Source organism: Anser anser, assembly GCF_964211835.1.
Source record: "Anser anser genome assembly, chromosome: 10".
In the NCBI taxonomy this organism is placed as follows: Eukaryota; Metazoa; Chordata; class Aves; order Anseriformes; family Anatidae; genus Anser; species Anser anser.
In genome coordinates, this window is record NC_139730.1 from 24,813,173 (window position 1) to 24,830,177 (window position 17,005).

Below are 17,005 nucleotides of genomic sequence, written 5' to 3' on the forward strand. Positions count from 1 at the left end.
TCACAACAGGGAATGACATTTCTTCCCTTTGTCTTTCAGATGCAGAGCTTACTGATGGAAGCCTTCAATACTCAGACTAAACCTACCATCAAAACGGACGACCTTTTTACCATCCAAACCAACCATTTTTCCATCAAACCCAACACCTTGGGTTTTGAAATGAAACTGGTAAGCCACAAGTCTTTATTGAATCTATTTTGCAGTGAAAGGGTTTTCTCTGTAACCTGATCATTTAAACTGTTGTGCTTAAAAGAAGGTCACTTGCAAGAGCGGTTATAATCCATGCTATAAAATTGAATCATCCTCTAGAAAGAAAAAAAAAAAGGAGCAATTATCTTGCATGTACTCTTGATAAAGGAGGAGCTACACAATGGTATATAGTTTCACGCTTTATTTTTGAGAATGTCCAGGCTTAAGTAACAGCTCTTGATGATAAATGAAAAGATTAATACGCAGCGGATTTACACAGAACATTGCGTTTTTAACAATGATCGATACAGAGTATTTGTCATGCAAATCACCTGTGTACACCAAGAAATACTTATTTCAATATATATCTGTACAGTATTTACATTTTATATTTAAACTCTAACTCGAAACATTTTCCAAGAAAATACAGAAATGGAACTGGTAAGCCACAAGTCTTAATCTGCAGCATTTGGTCTACAACAGACCTGGCTTTTCCAGCAAGCGTATCTACATAGATATGTAACAAATCTTAAAAATAGGCATTGTTTTTATATATGAAGCATTATAAATGCTGCTTGGTTTATAAAGCTTCGGTTTTGTACCCGTTTAAAACTGTTCAAAATGTCAAGTGATTTAGAGCTTACTTTGTCAGAATATTTTAAAATTTAAGTCAGTCCAGGGGAGTTTAACTATTATATACAGTTCTCTCCCTAGATTGCACTGGCAACGGGGCAGCAATTTAATGCTAGAAATAATATACTTCCTGCTACGATCTCCTCAGTTACATGTTACTCTAAATAATTATTTCTGCAGGGTATAAGAACTTCAAATACAGCAAACGAACTCTCAAGGCGTTTCCTTTGTGCTTACAGGTAGACACCGTCGCCTGGCTGGATAAACAGATTTTCTTGAAGGTGTTATTTCAGCATATAAGAATTGATTAAAAAAAAAAAAAAAAGTGCTTCATGGCTTATTGGTTTTGTAATCTCACAGTTCTCCAGGAACACTTGATTTGCTGCATTTCACCATTACACTCGTCAGTAGCACTGATTCTGGTTTATCACTATTTGCATTACAAATCTCCTTGTCCAAAGCCTAAACTGATGTATGCACTGCTTGAAAACAAAACGTGGTTGCAGAGCAGAAGACTCAAGTCATTAGGTTAGCAGCTGCGTAACCATACTGCTTTCCAAACATAAGATGTAGAGCTTATTGAGTTTCTATGAAGAGTTTAAACGGCTCCCATTAAGCAAAGATGTCCCCACACTGCTACTTCCTCTTAAGCAAGGATTCTACCTCCTTTGGCTGAGGCTTGCTCCCTTACATTCGAACATTCATCCAAGTAGCCTGCAATTCCACATTCGTGGGGGAAAGTCTATAGAACAGAAAAGGTTCCTCCAGTCTCTTCCTCTCAGCCTTTTTTTGAAGCATGCAATAAAGCAAAACATTCACAGGCTGACCTTCCATGCAAAACAAGGCAACTTAGTAAGACAGGAACCGCAAAACTGATTGCTCTTTAAAGTTAAAATGAGATTTGAAATAGATCAAGTTAGCAAGTGGTGTTAAGTCTGTAAGTAAGTCTGTTTTTGCCAGTGCAGCACAGTTCCCTATCATGTAGCCAGAGCTGCTTCTGTAGCTCCAAGAAGCAAAACTGCTTTGACAAAATACTGTGTCATGAAAGCATTCGTTGGTGCGGTAGGCACAGCTCAGGTTCAACAACTGAAAGACCATCAGAGTGGGACTGCAGAAAGATCTTTCAGAAGTTCCAAAAAGACATGTGGGGGTGGGAGTTTAGTTGTGTTAGATAACACAATCTTAGATAAAGATTTTGGTCTTAACGTAAAAGTAAGGGCGTCTACCGATTTCTTCAACTCCAACAACTGAAGCACAAGTCTGAAAAATCGCCTTTAAGAATGCAATGAAAATATTTAACTCTTCTGTATGTTCATAGTTTGTTGTCAAGCAAAGGAATGAATGCTGATGCCTTAACTATCTAGGGCTGTAGCTTACAGAAAGACTACACCTTCCTGTTTTTTTCCCTTTAAAAACGTTAAATCCATGTGAAATTATTTGGGGATGTTTTCACATGCAAAGCCTAATGCAACTCGTGCCTAATGCAAGCCCTGTCATCTTCTTCCTTTAGTAGTGTCGCATTAAGGGGTGTAGCCGATTGACCGTTACGGGTCCGGTCGGCTTCAGGGTACTGAACTATCACGGCCACGGATCCACCAACAACGCAGCACGCCCTCGCTCTAGTCGCGTTCAAGGAGAACTGTCACGGCCAGGAACAATGCAATTAAGTGCAGTTTATTACGGCAACAGATACACAGGTCCTTTGGATTGCCAGTGATAAATTCACTGTCTGCAAAAGCAAGCTAGCATGCATGAAATGCACAGGTACACGGCCTAGGTATTAAGATGTTAAAAAGCATAAAGACGCTAGAGATTTCTAAGTTTCCGTGGAGACGCCTGGTATAACCAAGCGTTCAGATCTTACCTCGCAGCATCCCAGTGGGCGGGGGGGGGGAGGGGTGAGAGGCTCAGCCTGTCGACTGATGTCAGAAGGTATCCTTCGTGACAGTATCTTCCCCAACATTCCCTTTCTCTTAAGCCAATTTATATTATTTTCTATCTTTTAGGTGGAGCTTGAGTGACTCCAGTCATGCGTATCTTGGTTGTGATTGGTAGAAATTACCTCGCTTGCGTTTAAAGGTACAGGCTCCGAGAAATTCAGAGGATGTGCTCAGTGAGGGGTGGTTGCCCCTTGGAGGCGGGTAGCTTTTGGGATGGAGGGGTGCTTATAATGCCTAGTCACTTAAGGCAATTACTCCACAAGGAGTAACTTTACTCCTTTAACTTAACTACTTGAACTACTTTAAGCTTTAACTACAGCATATCTAAAACATAAGGAGGATGTTACTATGTAAAAAGCAGATGAAACCAGTCCTTAACTCTTACTGCTTATTGTGCGTGAGCAGACTGGCATGAGTTTTAGCTATACTGGCAAATATCAAAGCACACCTGTGTAGTCCCAAAGCTGGGAGAAAAGCAAGGAAACCTTGAAGAAAATAGGGAGGCCTGTAGCTTGTGTAGTCTTTTAGCTGAGAAAATAAGGAAGGAGAGAGACAGGTAGCCTTGAGCTAGCAGAAGCAAGGAAGAGAAGGGATAAAAGGGAAAAAACAAGAAGGAGAAAACCAGCTCCAGACTGGCCTGTAGTAACCTTTTGCTCATTAAGGGTCATTAACACATTAGAAATCACACCTGTCAAAATGATAATCCTTGCTAATGTGGGATTCGGTGTGTGTCCCCCTCCTCCTGTACCACCCCCCCCCCCCCCCCCCCCCCGGTGTTCCTCTGTAATGCGCAAGCTCAGTAGAGAAAAGTTAGGTGAGCTGTAATAACCAATCAAAAGGAGCCAAAGAGAGAGTTTTCACAAGTTTCCTGTGTATGAATGACGGTGATTCGAGTCAGAGGTGTGCTTGCTTTGCGAAAGATAGCCAAGTACCTGACTCTGCAGAGTTCTGTAATTAATTATGTAATTAAAAGACCTTGGTGTGCATTCCGACTCTGGGTGCTTATTGGCGCGGTGCACTGGGCACGAACTCGCGGACAACATCTGTACTCAGTGTGATGCCTACAGACAATCCTTTACTGTTGGGACCTGCATATTTTTCTGTGCCTTCAACACAAACCCTTTGGTACAACTAGTTCCCTACGTAGCTGCCAGTTCACCACTCAGTTGCACTTCTGAAGAGGAAAAGCTATTTCCCTCTAACGTAGGAGCACATACTCTAAATGCAAGCTTCACTCAGCTGGTCATTTACTGCAGGACAAGATTTGAAAACTGTTGTGGAGATTCTGTTGGGTTTTCTGCTTACAGAAAAATTAAGTGCCAAATCGCCCTCTACTCCGCTTTGTAGTGCTGCATTTAATGGAGATTCAAAGAATTTCATTTGCTCCTCCGTTTATGGACAACGAGCTGAAGGAACAGGTACAGCACATTAGCCTGGAATGCCTTCCCTCCCAACCAAAGTAAACTGGAGCTGTAACTAACACAAGCAGAAACAAGGCTTCCACGTTTTCAGCTGAATAAAGTTCCAACAAAATCATCCTCTGGGATTTGAAGCTTACTTCAAATTACATGCCAACAGCTCTTTTCCCTGAAAGGTCTTGCCCAGTTCTTACGTCATAGTAAAGTGTATACCTATAAAATTTACAGTTAACGTCTTCTCTTAGTTTGTCCAATTTTTGCATTATCGCTCAGCTGTGTGCTCATTTATAAGCTGATGCATGTATACAAGCTGCTGCTCAAGTCCTACGTCTTGTTTGCAATTCTTCGTTTCCTTGTTGCCAGCATATTGTAAAGCGGATCCCTGCTGCTACTCGCTCTAGAAGAAAAGGAATCATCGGTTTGGTTACCAAATACCCGCTTCTGGAAACCAGAAGTGTTTTGGTCTCTCTTCCCTTCGAATGACTCCACACCTCTCATCAGATAATGGATTGCTGACCTAGAATCAGAGAACATCCCAAGGTGGAAAGGGCTCACAATAATGAGCGAGTCCAACTCCTGGCTCCACACAGGACCACCCCAAAAGCAGAGCCTATGTCTGAGAGCATTGTTCAAACACTTCTGGACCCCCGTCAGGCTCGGTGCCACGACCACTGCCCTGGGCAGCTGTCCCAGTGCCCGAGCGCCCTCTCAGGGCAGCACCTGAGGCGCACGGGGCTCGGCGGGGCGGCCCGGGAGGGGAGGAGGACGGCGGGGCGAAGCGGCCGCTCCCTCAGAGCCGCCTCCCCGCCGCCTCGCCCGCACGTCGGGGCTTTTTCGTGTCGGGGCTTTTTCGTGTCGCGCCCTCGGGCTCTCGCCGCGGGCGACATGCCGCTCCCCAGCGCGGACAGCTTGCGCGCGGGGCCTGCCCGCGGCGGCGGCGGGAGGGAAACCCCAACCGCAAAGCCCTCCCGGCAGGGAGAGCTCGGGGTGAGGGCCGGTCCGGCACCGACAGTAAAGACACGCCGGAGGAAACGCTCTGCTTTTAGCCGTGAGCACCGCGGCCAGGTTGAAAAGGCGTCACGCTGGAGCTCCGAGTTGGGCGGCGTTCCGAGGCCGTTGTGGCAGTTGTGGAGACGGCCTCGGCTGAGGTGGCGGCTGCTGTCGCTGCTGTCCCCTCTGTCCCCGCTGTTGCCGCTGTTCCCGGCGCCTGGAGACCCCCGGCAGCCCCCTGTGACAGGACCTGTGGCCCCGGGGAGCAGGTCCTGTGGCCCCCTGTGCCCGCCGCCTCGTCGGCCATCCCGGCAGCAATCCTGCCAGCACAGAATAGCTCACCGGCTTTACGTGCGTTTCAGGGTAAAGTGACGATTAACTTCTATTTCCTGGCTTGGGTGCTGCTCTTATTCTTTAACGGAGCTTCAGGTTTAAAGGTTAAACTCAGTTCTGTCAAGGTTAAACTCAGTTTCGTGAATGGCATCTTGGACAAAATCTTAAGCTGTGATTGACTCTCTGCTTAACAGAGGCCAAACGTGTACCTACTGAGAAGCAGGTCATAGGTGATAAGCCCTCACAAATTAACTTGCTATCACAAAGTGACGCCCAGAAAAAGTGTATTCAAAAGCTAGGCTCATTATAGAATCACAACCAAGCCATCATGACTGGTGCAGTAGACAGTGAGGTAGAGGGTGAGCCCTGGAAAGACAGAAGTAAAGTAGCAGCGAAATGCAGGTACCTTTGTGCACACGAAGCAGAAAAGCGCAGGCAGTAAAGTAATAGTGCTCCATTACTAGCGTGAGCAACAATTATATATAAATCGCAACCATTATCTATTAGATAATAGGTAATAATTAATAGATAATTGCAAAGCTCCAAAAATGCAATAAATAACTGATTCCCCTCAGAGAATGTCATTTGCATTTTTATATTAAAAAGACTCCAGAGTTGTAATGGATTAAAATCCTACGAAAGTGAAAGAAATGGCATCAGCCACTAGTTCTGCAGAAGCTAAAAGTAATACTGATAGAGTTTTGATGGAAATTTTTCCTTTGTGTGTTTAGCTTGGGGATTCCTTTTAAATCATTCATACCAGCAATTTAGTTCTTCAAGGCCGTTTCTTTGAGATTAAGTGACAGGACTTCTACTACTCTTTTCTTCTTGGAATGCTTCTTGGTATTCTTACGTCAGCCAGAACATTTGTCTCTGTCGCAGATGAGAACAATGACCATAGTTAACAAGCCCAAATCTTCAAAGTCTAAAAAGCCATCTTCAAGGCGATCTGGCAAATCCAAGAAACCGAGTACTAAAAAACTGATGTCACGCACCGCAAACTGGGGCCGGATGCCACCTGCAGAAGATTCAAGCCAAGTCTCTGTGGCCCAAGGATGTGGAGGTGCTATTTATTGTAGATCCTCTGAAAAATCTAAGCCTTTTGCCCAAAGAGATCTAAGTAAGTGTGCGCTTTATCCTGCCTCCGTTTTCTTCAAAACAAAAGTAGAAAGTGGTAGTTCTTGCTTGTTGCACTGATAGAGAACGGGACTACTGTGAATAAAGACTTCCAAAGCGATTCTCCTAAGGCAACTGAAGTGACTGACGTTACAGAAATTAATTTTGATATATTTACAGTCGACAGAGAAATGTGGGGAGCATTTTGTAATGCACTGATTCATCCATATCTTTTCTGTTTTGCAAAGAAAAGTGTTTGATTGTTGCTATTCACAGGTTCCATTATTCACAGGTTTTTGAATGTTAAGATTGCTCAGGAAAAGATCTGATATTTGTAGGGGTACCGTCATTCCTAGTTATTTGTTTTTACATTGTCCTTGCATTTATTACCATATAATTTCAAGTCTAAGTTTGTGGTTGAAGTTATAATAAGGAAAAAAGCATATAATAAGGAAGAAATTAAAATGGTTGACTAAACTTTTTTTTCCCAAAACGTTGTGTTGACCAGCCAATTTGAAGATGGCGGTATTAAAGGTGTCTGCAATAAGTTTTTCTGTTTTGGATTGTAGCTAGTTCCTCTAGGTGCTCCCGCAGAATAGTATTTTTACTATGCCTATATATACTTTATATATTCACTATACCTATATATACTTAATACCTTTCTTAGAAACAAACAAGCAAAATCTCTTTTTAAATATAACTTTCTTGCAGTTGTTAATGATGGAATTGCTCCGCCACAAAGGATTCTTTTTCCACCTGAGAAGATACGTATGGATTGGCAAGAAACACAAAGTGTTGGAGTTGGCCTGTACAATCTTGGCAACACGTGTTTTCTTAATGCTACTCTACAGTGTTTGACCTACACCCCCCCACTTGCCAATTACATGCTTTCTCTTGAGCACAGCCAGTCATGTGAGTACTTTCTAACAGTATTTTAAATCTGTTGGATAGCTGTGAAGGTGAAAGAACAGCAGTGATTCTGTGAGACAAACTTACTTGCCTGATTTTACCTGTAGACGCTGGCTTTGAGCATTGTATTAGCAGTGGGCTCGGAATAGCATATGGAGTGCGTTTAATGCACCATGTGTTTTTTTTGTTTGTTTGTTTGTTTGTTTTTTTAAAAGGATCTTTTCTTGCTTCATGGGAATAATGAAGTGCATTGGACAGTAATGCATTTAATGAACATTTGGCATTTGGGCTATTTGGGCTTCCTGCTGCTAGAAAGGCAATAAAATTTAGGATGTTGGCATCATAGGTCTTTAGTCTGCACAGCCGAGGTTCCATAATGCACTACAATAAATGGTCTGTTCGTTGTTGAACCAATTAAAAAAAAAAAAAAAAAACAAAAAAAACCTAGAAAGCAATATGAGCTGTTATGAACACGACTAGATTTTTTTGTGGGACTGTATTAAAATCTAGACTGATTTTGTCCTAAATAAAATGTTGTACTATAAAGTAAATGTTGTACTAAACCTGTATGCTTTTTAGGCTGGTATCTTTGTATCGATACCTAGAAATTTAACTGTTTTCTTCCTGTATATAGAAATCGTTTCAGTTGAGAATCCTGTTGAAAAAAGGAGGGCAGAAGTACTATTACATACATTACTGTAATTTTTCCTTTCTCCCAAAGGACTCGTAGCTCTGTATCATGAAGCTCACCTGACAGCACTGTGCTGAAAATAACCCACGTTCTCTTAATGCTGTATCATCAAGGTCAAATATTCTTTCCTCATACATTTTGCAACCTGTGGAGTTCACATTCCTGTCAGCCTTTACAAACGTGACTTTGCAGTAGTCTTTTAGATTTCTCATCACAAAATGCACTTGAATACAGGCTTAATGGATATTTTTATTCTATAAAGTTGTGTGAAATGAAATGTTAGGAGACTGTTGGGACAAGGAGAGTGGATATTGTATCTATAGTTTAAATGTTACTTATATGTTTGTTTGTAGTTATGTCTGTTTCGCTAGACTGGGATGCTTTCTTCTTTCACTCTTCAGGTCGTGAACAAGATTTTTGCATGATGTGCACGATGGAGACTCACATTAACCAGGCCCTGCGTTGCACTGTTGATGCCATCGAGCCTACGCGTGTTATCAATAATCTCAGTCGTAAGTGGCTTCAGATGTGTTTCTTTTTCAGCATCTTGTAATCTTCAAATAATTATTTGATGTGTATAAATGGTTTTAACACTGTAAAGAAGAGAGATTTTAGAAACAGGAGAATTACTTCATTTTTAAATGAGGTGAATACTATCATCTTCTTATTTAGGAATAGGACAACATTTCCGTTTTGGCAGTCAAGAAGACGCACACGAGTTCTTGCGCTATACTGTTGATGCTATGCAGGAAGCGTGCTTGAATGGAAGCACCAAGTAAGCATAAACAAATTCACTTTTATACGTTCTCTAGCACCTTTTAGGCCTTTATTTACTATCAAAACTGAAAGTCTAGGTCATCCTTGGTTTTCATAAAACTCTTTGAAGAGTTAACTGTGTGCCTTAAATCTTCTGAGGTCTGATTATAATTTATTTCCAGATTGGACAGATCTTCTCAAGCTACCACCATCATTCATCAAATATTTGGAGGATTTCTAAGATCAAGAGGTACTTTTAAAAATATTCCTGTCCTTAGAACTGATCTGTGTCTTTTGTCGGTAGTAAAGCAGTCTGTAGTTTGTCTGAAGTAGTATCTATCGACAACTTGAATGTGGACAGTTAGTCTCCTTCACGTGTTGTTAAGCATTTATATTTTGCTTCCAGTGAAGTGCTTGAATTGCAAAGCAGTTTCGGATACGTATGAGGCATTTCTTGATATCACTTTGGATGTAAAGGTAGGAGGTTTTGTAAATATAATTCATGATGTTTAAGTACATGTATAACTTTCTAAATTAAACTTGTTTAACTTAAAAAACCAAACCACGTACAATGTTAAAATATAAGAGCTTGGTGGTGGTTAGAAAGTGGATTGGACTTTGTCCTTCTGTGGAACCCCTGTAAATAGTCTCCACGTCTGCATTGGGTTTAAGGGGAAAGAATTTTATTGCTGCGCAAAGTGTAATACTGTCACACTTCTTTGTTGTTCTACCTCAATATACGTCTAATTGTTAGACTGTTGGATTTGTTGCCAGTATTGATGACAAAGCACACTATAGATGCTGTCTGCGTTACTGGAAAATGATTTGTTTCAAAGTAGAATGACTTCCAGGTGAGGTAAACGCTGAGCATGCTCTTTCTGCCTCCTTCTTGACAGTGCTCATAGTAGATCGCTTAAGTATGTGTTAGTCAGGTTCTCTTATAAACTCCTAGTGCGTCTCTGGAATTTTGAATTTACAGTGACTTTACGCTCTTCTCTCTCGCTCCTCTAGGCGGTTTCATCTGTTACCAGAGCTCTAGAACTATTTGTGAAACCTGAAGAGCTGGATGGAGAGAATTGCTATAAATGTAGCGAGTAAGATTATTACTAATTATGTCTTAATACTAGATATTAGTTTTATATATTACATGACTTAGAGCGTAAGTTATCCTTTAACTTCATTTAGAAATAAGGAGACGCAGCTTTGTTGTTGTTGTTGTTGCTTCATTTTCTAGTAGTGGTGAGCTGGAGCAAGGAGCTATGGAGAATGATTTGGAGTGGAAGGCAGCAGCAGGTTCCTACAGGTCCTAGCGTTCACTGTGAAACAAAGTTAGATTGAGTGTCAGGGCATGTGAGCTGGCTCTGTGGTAATGAATGTTAGCAGCCTGTGCTGGCTCACTAAACAGCGTCTTGCACAGCTCTTGAACTGTGAAACCTGTCGATGTGGACTAATGTCCGAAATGAGCTCCCTTAAGCCTAACCCGTGCACAGGGAAAGCCTGTTGAGTTCAGGCGCTCTCTGTGCTGATCAATATGTAAGATGTTTCTACGTATGTGAGAAACAATTGAACATTTGCATAAGATGGTTTGGCAAAACAAGCTGTTAGTCAAACATCCCCTCAGAAAAGCACAGAGTGCCCGGCTCAGTTCTGTAGAATTCATGCCTGACCCCTCTAAATGAAAAATGCAGTATCCACTTCTTGTTGTTGGATACTAAGGAAATTAGGGTGTCGAATCAAGAGCGTCCAATAGGTTATTAAAGCAATTTAATCCCAGGTTCGTCTTGGCCTGCGGATCCTAGAAAGCAACATGCAGCGTATTCAGGATTCTCATAAGTGATGTCTGAGGAAGAGAAAGAACTGTAATAGCACCTCACATCTGAATTGCATGGTCCTTCCTTAATGTGCTCTTTGAGGTGTGATCGGTTCAGTCACACTTAAAGCCAGAATTTTCCGTCTTTTTGTGAGTTTAAAAGGAAAGGCCTTGCACATGTACAGTACTTTTTCCATTGCTGATAACTGTTATTAGTCTTATATATAACTCATTTTTACTATTTTTTGTTTATATTTTATAACTCCCTGGTAATACGCTTTCGTGAGAGATTCCTGTTCCCGCTATGCTCTGAGTTGTTGGTAAAACTTACCTTCTTCTCTGTATTAACAAACGTGACATGCAGTGCATGGGTTTATGAAAAGAAAAAACCAAACATATGATGCAAGTAAATATCATTCAAATAGCATAAGCATGCGTGAGACATTAAAACGAGTTTGTTTTGGGGGCAAAAAAGATGATGCTTTCAAACACTTGTCTCTGCTTGTTTTTAAGGTGTAAAAAGATGGTTCCTGCATCCAAGAGATTTACCATACACCGTTCTTCCAACGTTCTCACAATATCACTGAAAAGATTTGCAGATTTCACAGGTGGAAAGATCAACAAGGTATATTTCCCGCTGTAATGCAACTTTGTCATCATGTAATGGGACATCCCCCAAAGCTGAAAGTTGTTAATATTTTCAGACAATAATTGTAGACTAACGACTACGGCTTATTCTTTCTCTTAATATCAGTAAAGTTCCTGCTTGACAAGAAGCATATACTTTCCTCTGAGAAGGCTAATTCATCAGAAAACAGTTGTCTGCAACTTCTAGTATTAAACGTCGCTTATGGGAAGACTTATTTTTAGTGAATCAAGAGATATATTCATATAATTCCAGTCTCTGTTTTTTGGAAGTGTTTTTCTCTGGCTAGTCCGCGAAGTACTCTGATATAATTTTTCTATCTTCTTGGTCTCTCTTTAGGAAGTAAAATATCCTGAGTATTTGGACCTCCGAGCCTACATGTCTCAATCAAGTGGAGAACCACTCCTCTATGCCTTATATGCGGTGCTGGTGCATCATGGTATCAACTGTCGCTCAGGACACTATGTATGCTACATAAAGGTAGAAGTCAACATCATTTCTAACAGGGTAAAGGTTGTGCTGGCAAACCAGTTCAAGTGTTACTAGTAGTACTGTTTCTAGGGAAAAAGATTTCATTATATGTTTATTTGACACGTGTGTATTTTATTGCTATCTGTGATTTCATTTGGAAAACATGCAATTCATCTAAAGATATCGTTGTCTTTATTTGCAGGCTGGTAATGGACTTTGGTATCAGATGAATGATGCAAAAGTAGTCCGTACTGACATTAAAAGAGTTCTTGGTCAGCAAGCTTACTTACTTTTTTATATCAGGTAATAACAAGTATTCAAATGTGTTCAGAAGAGATTTACTCTCCTGTTATTGATACTTTTCTTTTTGCAAGTGTTTTTCTTTCTCTCCCAGGAAAAGATGATTATTTCTCTAATTCAGTTCTGTCTAACCTGAAATTCTCTGTCATTTATTATCTTTTGTTGCTTGGCCTTAAACTGCAGCACTTGTGTAAATTGCTGTATATGTGTTATCTGTAGCTGGCTAATTTAGAGAAGGAGAGAAATGAAGGCCATCTGTGGTGTAAGAATGAATTATTGCTCTGAAAGTGATAGTCATAGTAGGAAGACTGTTACCTACTTTTCAGTTTGTAGTCTTGGCTAAGTCTTCTGTAGAGAAGGCTTCCATATCGTATGAACTGTTCCTATAAAATTATAGGATGGGATTTAATCCAAGAGTAGGCCGAAAGAAAAACTAAACTGAGATCACTGCTCTTTTCTGAAGGCGCTATGATTTGACGCTCGGAGAACGTGCTTTTTACTTAGCAGCACCGTCTTATCCCTGTTCATTCCCCCCTGGTCAGCGGGGGGCTAACAGTAAGCAGGCTGGATTTCTGGGACCACGACTTCCTCCTCATATGATTAAGGTAATTTAGGGAAGCGGGAGGGCAGATAATGGCACCAAACGGACAGTGGGTTTGGGGTTTGGTGTGGGGTTTTTTGTTTGGTTTTTGGCATCTTTGTTTTGTTTTCCTTCCCACGCTGCAGCTGTCTTCACAGCCCTCATGCTACAGCCAGAGTCATTCAAACAGTGGTTACTGCTGAATTGCGCAGCCATGCGACTCCATTGTTTATACCTCCTAGACAGCTTTGTAAAGCACAGAGAGCTACGCTCTTTGACAATTTAAGTAGAGTGTACTAATCCTCGAATCATTTAAAAGAGGACTTGTTTTTCCTATCGACGTCACTTTAGCTAAGACAGGGAAACCAAATTGTCTTATTCCTGAGCACCAGAACAATTATTCCAGGCTTTTTGGGGTATGTTTAAAGGGGAAACTAAATATATTTGGGAATAGCTTTAGGCAATGTTAAGTTGTTTGGATGGTTTTCAAAAATGATGTTAATTTGATATCAATATGCAGTAAACCAAAAGCAGGAATTAAATACACTTATGGGACTTGCATTTATCTTTTAAGGGCAGTGTTTTTTGCTTTTTAGGTGTTAAGACCATTTGTAGAAATACTTAGTAGGAGAATGACATGTTTAAAAATGTTAAATGGAGTGTTTGCATTAACCCGTCTTGCAATTTCTTCTTTTTAAATACAGAATTCAAGTCGTTTAAATGGAAATGGATCCATAAAAGAGGATGCAAATACCACTGGTGTCACCCTAAAAAGGCCATCTTCAGCACCACCAATGGCCTGTGTTCAAGAACAGGCGATTACCAGGCCTTCAATTACTGATACGTCAAAAAACCAGAAGATCACCATCAGTATTCACAATAAATTGCCTGCTCGTCAGACTGTGTCACAGCCTGACTGTCTTAGCAGTGCTGTGGAGGATGAAGATCTCTACAAGGCTGTTCCTTCATCCACAATCACAAATTCGGTAAAGCAAATGAAGCAAATACAAATACAAAAAAAAAAAAAAAAGAGTTTCTGCTGAAATTTTTGTGGAGCCAAAGGTGAATGGAAATCCTAAACTCAGCTCTGATAACACAGTCCCTTACGGTGCAGAATCTTCAGGAAAATCTGAGGAGGAGTCAAAGGGCTTATTTAAAAGGAATTGCAATGCAATGTGGAATTTTGGTTGGAAAGGTAGTCCGTACATCGCAGAATTCCCATTCTTCCTGTCAGAATGCTGATGAAGGAAGATCCCAGCATGAGCTGCCAAACACTGATTCACTGAATGGTGCTATTAGTTTAGTTCATGAATCTAAAGAAAACGGACTGAAACTTGATGATTCCACTTGCCAAGTTGAACCTGTTAAACCTTGTGAGATGTTCGTTTCTAAAACAAACGGATTGCTTGAAACATAGTAGTTTGCTCCATCGAGAATTTCTCACCCACGATGTATTCGGGAGTGTTTATCATGTTCCTAATTCAGGCGAAATGCTGAGAAAACACAGCACAAATTTGATCGTAACCCTTTGTGATATTATGCCATTAGAATTTGCAGAGCTGAGCTGACATTAGAACTTGTCAGCTTAAGCTGAGCTGAGATAAAAATTCTTAAGTTTCATAAAGTAGATTTTGGGAGGTGAGTTGGCGTTATCTTTGAAGTGTAGATAATGCATACAACACAAAGCGATCTTGCTTAGCATTTAATGTAGAAATTCTGAGAAGACTAGTCCTCAGCACAAATGGTATTTTTTCTGTCTGCTGACTTGTGCGTTTTAGTTGCAGATGCCTGGAGCTATGCCTCCAGTCCCTCGAGAAGTCATCATGGAATCCCTCACGGCCAGCCAGCTGAACAGCTTGTCAGAGGAAAGAAGGTAAAATGAGCACAGTCTGATTAAGACAAGATTTTATGGAAGTTCATTGCGGTTTTATCTGTCTACTAATACTATTTAATGGAAGGATTTAAATCAGTAGAATTCCGTACTGTATGGCCAGTGTTGCGAACAGAACTAATGATCGACACTGTGCATAGCACTCTGATGCAGGCTGGTGCCTCGCGGAGAACTTGTGTTTCTTCATAGAATGTTTTTCCATTTTTCTCCATTATCTGGAGAAACATTGGCTGTTCCCCCGTCGCCCCCACCCCTTTTTTCTCAGAGCAGCAGGTGGAGGGAGACGGAAACGTGTTTTTATTTTGTGCAGTGTCCCGGGACCTCCGAAATCTACTGAGAATGATGAATACCTTGAACAGTACCAATGTGATGACCGTGGAGACAAGGAGAAACCAAGAAGATCAAAAGAACATGAACTGATTTCAGAAGAAAATGTTTTCTACATCAAAGAGTCTTCTGAGACTGGTGAGAAATTGCGGCAAACTTCCCCTCTAAAGTCCGACAGTGAATGTAGTTCTAAAAACCTTTCCTCCTTAGCTGTTACAGATAGATGCCAAGATACAAAGGACGAGACTAAAAAATCTGACAAAGAGCGTTACCAGAGAAAGAGGGAACATTCTCCTACTGAAGAGAAGGAGAGTCAAAAAGATGGTCATTCCAGCAAGAGAAGGTGCTCTCGGAGTGTGGAAGTTGTTAAGCAAAAGCGTCACAAGCAGGAGTATTGGGAGGGAAGCAGGTACAGATCTTCCCATAGTGAAAGGAACAGCCCTGATAATGGCAGAAGACCAGTAAAATATTCAAAGTACAGATCTCGAAGCAGAGGAAGATCAGAACAAGATAGCGCTAGATATTACCATTCCAAAGGGGAAAGAAGTTGGAGCAGAGAAAGATACTATCAAGATGAACCACGGAAATGGGAAAAATGTAGCTATTACAAGGATTACTATTCACCTCATGCAGCAGGAGACAGTAGAGAGAGAAAGTTCTCTCACGGTGATAAAGACTTTGACAAATTGACTCGGACTTACTCCAGCAGGTCACATAAGCGTTATCATTACAAAAGCAGATGGCCTCAAGGTTCCCTCTTGCGAGAGGAAGATGTACATCACTTTAGCACACCCAGAGCAGACTCACATCGTTGCTCAGTAGCTCAGCAACATTCTGGAAAACATTCGCGTGAGAGACATGCACTTCCACCTGTGTCAGCTCATTTGGAGAACTGTCGCCAGAAAAAGGCAAAAGAAGGAAACAGAAAAAGACAATATACTCGTGCAGAAGGTAGTGAAAGTGAAATAGAAAGGCAACGCAGAAAGGTAGAAAAGGAGGTTTTAGGTGGTGAAAACATGAAAAAATATAAGAAGTTCTAGAAGAAAAAGAAGTCTGAAGATAAACAGGGAGAGAAGGATTCCAAGTAAGCAGGGATTCCAGCCTAATCAGCATTTTTTTTCCTAATTCTTTTCTGGGTGCTTCTCATGTTTTGTTTTTTTTTTTTCATAGTTTCTGAGTTATTTAGATAGCATAATCTGGCTGGGGATCATGACTGGGGATCATTAGGTTGATCAGTGAAGACAGGAAAGGTATTGCTGAATTGTGTCAGAGCACTAGCTTTGGACCACGTAGTTCGAATCACATCTGCACACCATTCTGGATTAGGTTAAAATATTTTTTTTTTTTTACTTGCACATATTCCAGAGCTAACCATTGTTAATGATCTGTGTACCAACCAGGACCTATGGTCCTTCAATCTGAGGGCTTAAGTTTGCTGCATCTAAAGGAAGTTACATGTGCACAAAGTACCACAAAATAGCTGACATGCGGCAAATCATCGCCTGTGGTAAAATAAATAAAGTTTCCTGTATGCAACAAGTGCCACATCTTTTTTTCTCTTTTTAACTTGCATGTTTCTTTCAGACTTTATGATTTGTATTTCTCTGCGCTCCACTTTGACAATGCCAATCGCAAGCGTAACAAAAAGAAGAAAAAGGAGAAACATCAGGAAAGTGAAAGGCTTCTTGGAACACTTAGATCCTCGTTTCCAGAAGAAAACCCGGGAGAAGAAGGAAGAATCCCATCCTCCAGATGGCTCTTTATGAGAGCAATGCAGAAGTGAGGGCAGTAAACAACCTCACAAGGAAGGGAAGCCTTCCAGTGCAGGTGAAAGGAAGAAACATCGCATCCAGCGAGTATATTAAAGGTAAGCGGCTGCAGCATGTTTATGGGATTCCTTTTAGATTAATCTAGAGATTATCTAAAACAGTCTTTAAATGCTTGATGACTGAACAGTCTGCTGGATATCAAAATATGTTTTGAAAAATATGTTTCAAATGTTGTT

At 41.0% G+C, this 17,005-nt stretch overlaps 1 pseudogene across 1 annotated transcript; it reads left to right on the plus strand.

Annotated features, from left to right (window-relative positions):
- Positions 1 to 6,394: 6,394 nt before the first annotated feature.
- Positions 6,395 to 16,783, plus strand: LOC310904787 (ubiquitin carboxyl-terminal hydrolase 42-like; annotated as a pseudogene). Its single transcript has 16 exons — positions 6,395 to 6,623; positions 7,331 to 7,531; positions 8,621 to 8,731; positions 8,892 to 8,994; positions 9,158 to 9,225; positions 9,382 to 9,452; positions 9,987 to 10,069; positions 11,299 to 11,410; positions 11,771 to 11,911; positions 12,105 to 12,205; positions 12,666 to 12,807; positions 13,487 to 14,196; positions 14,567 to 14,655; positions 15,171 to 15,183; positions 15,255 to 16,084; positions 16,585 to 16,783. The product of its transcript is annotated as a ubiquitin carboxyl-terminal hydrolase 42-like (transcript).
- Positions 16,784 to 17,005: the final 222 nt, after the last annotated feature.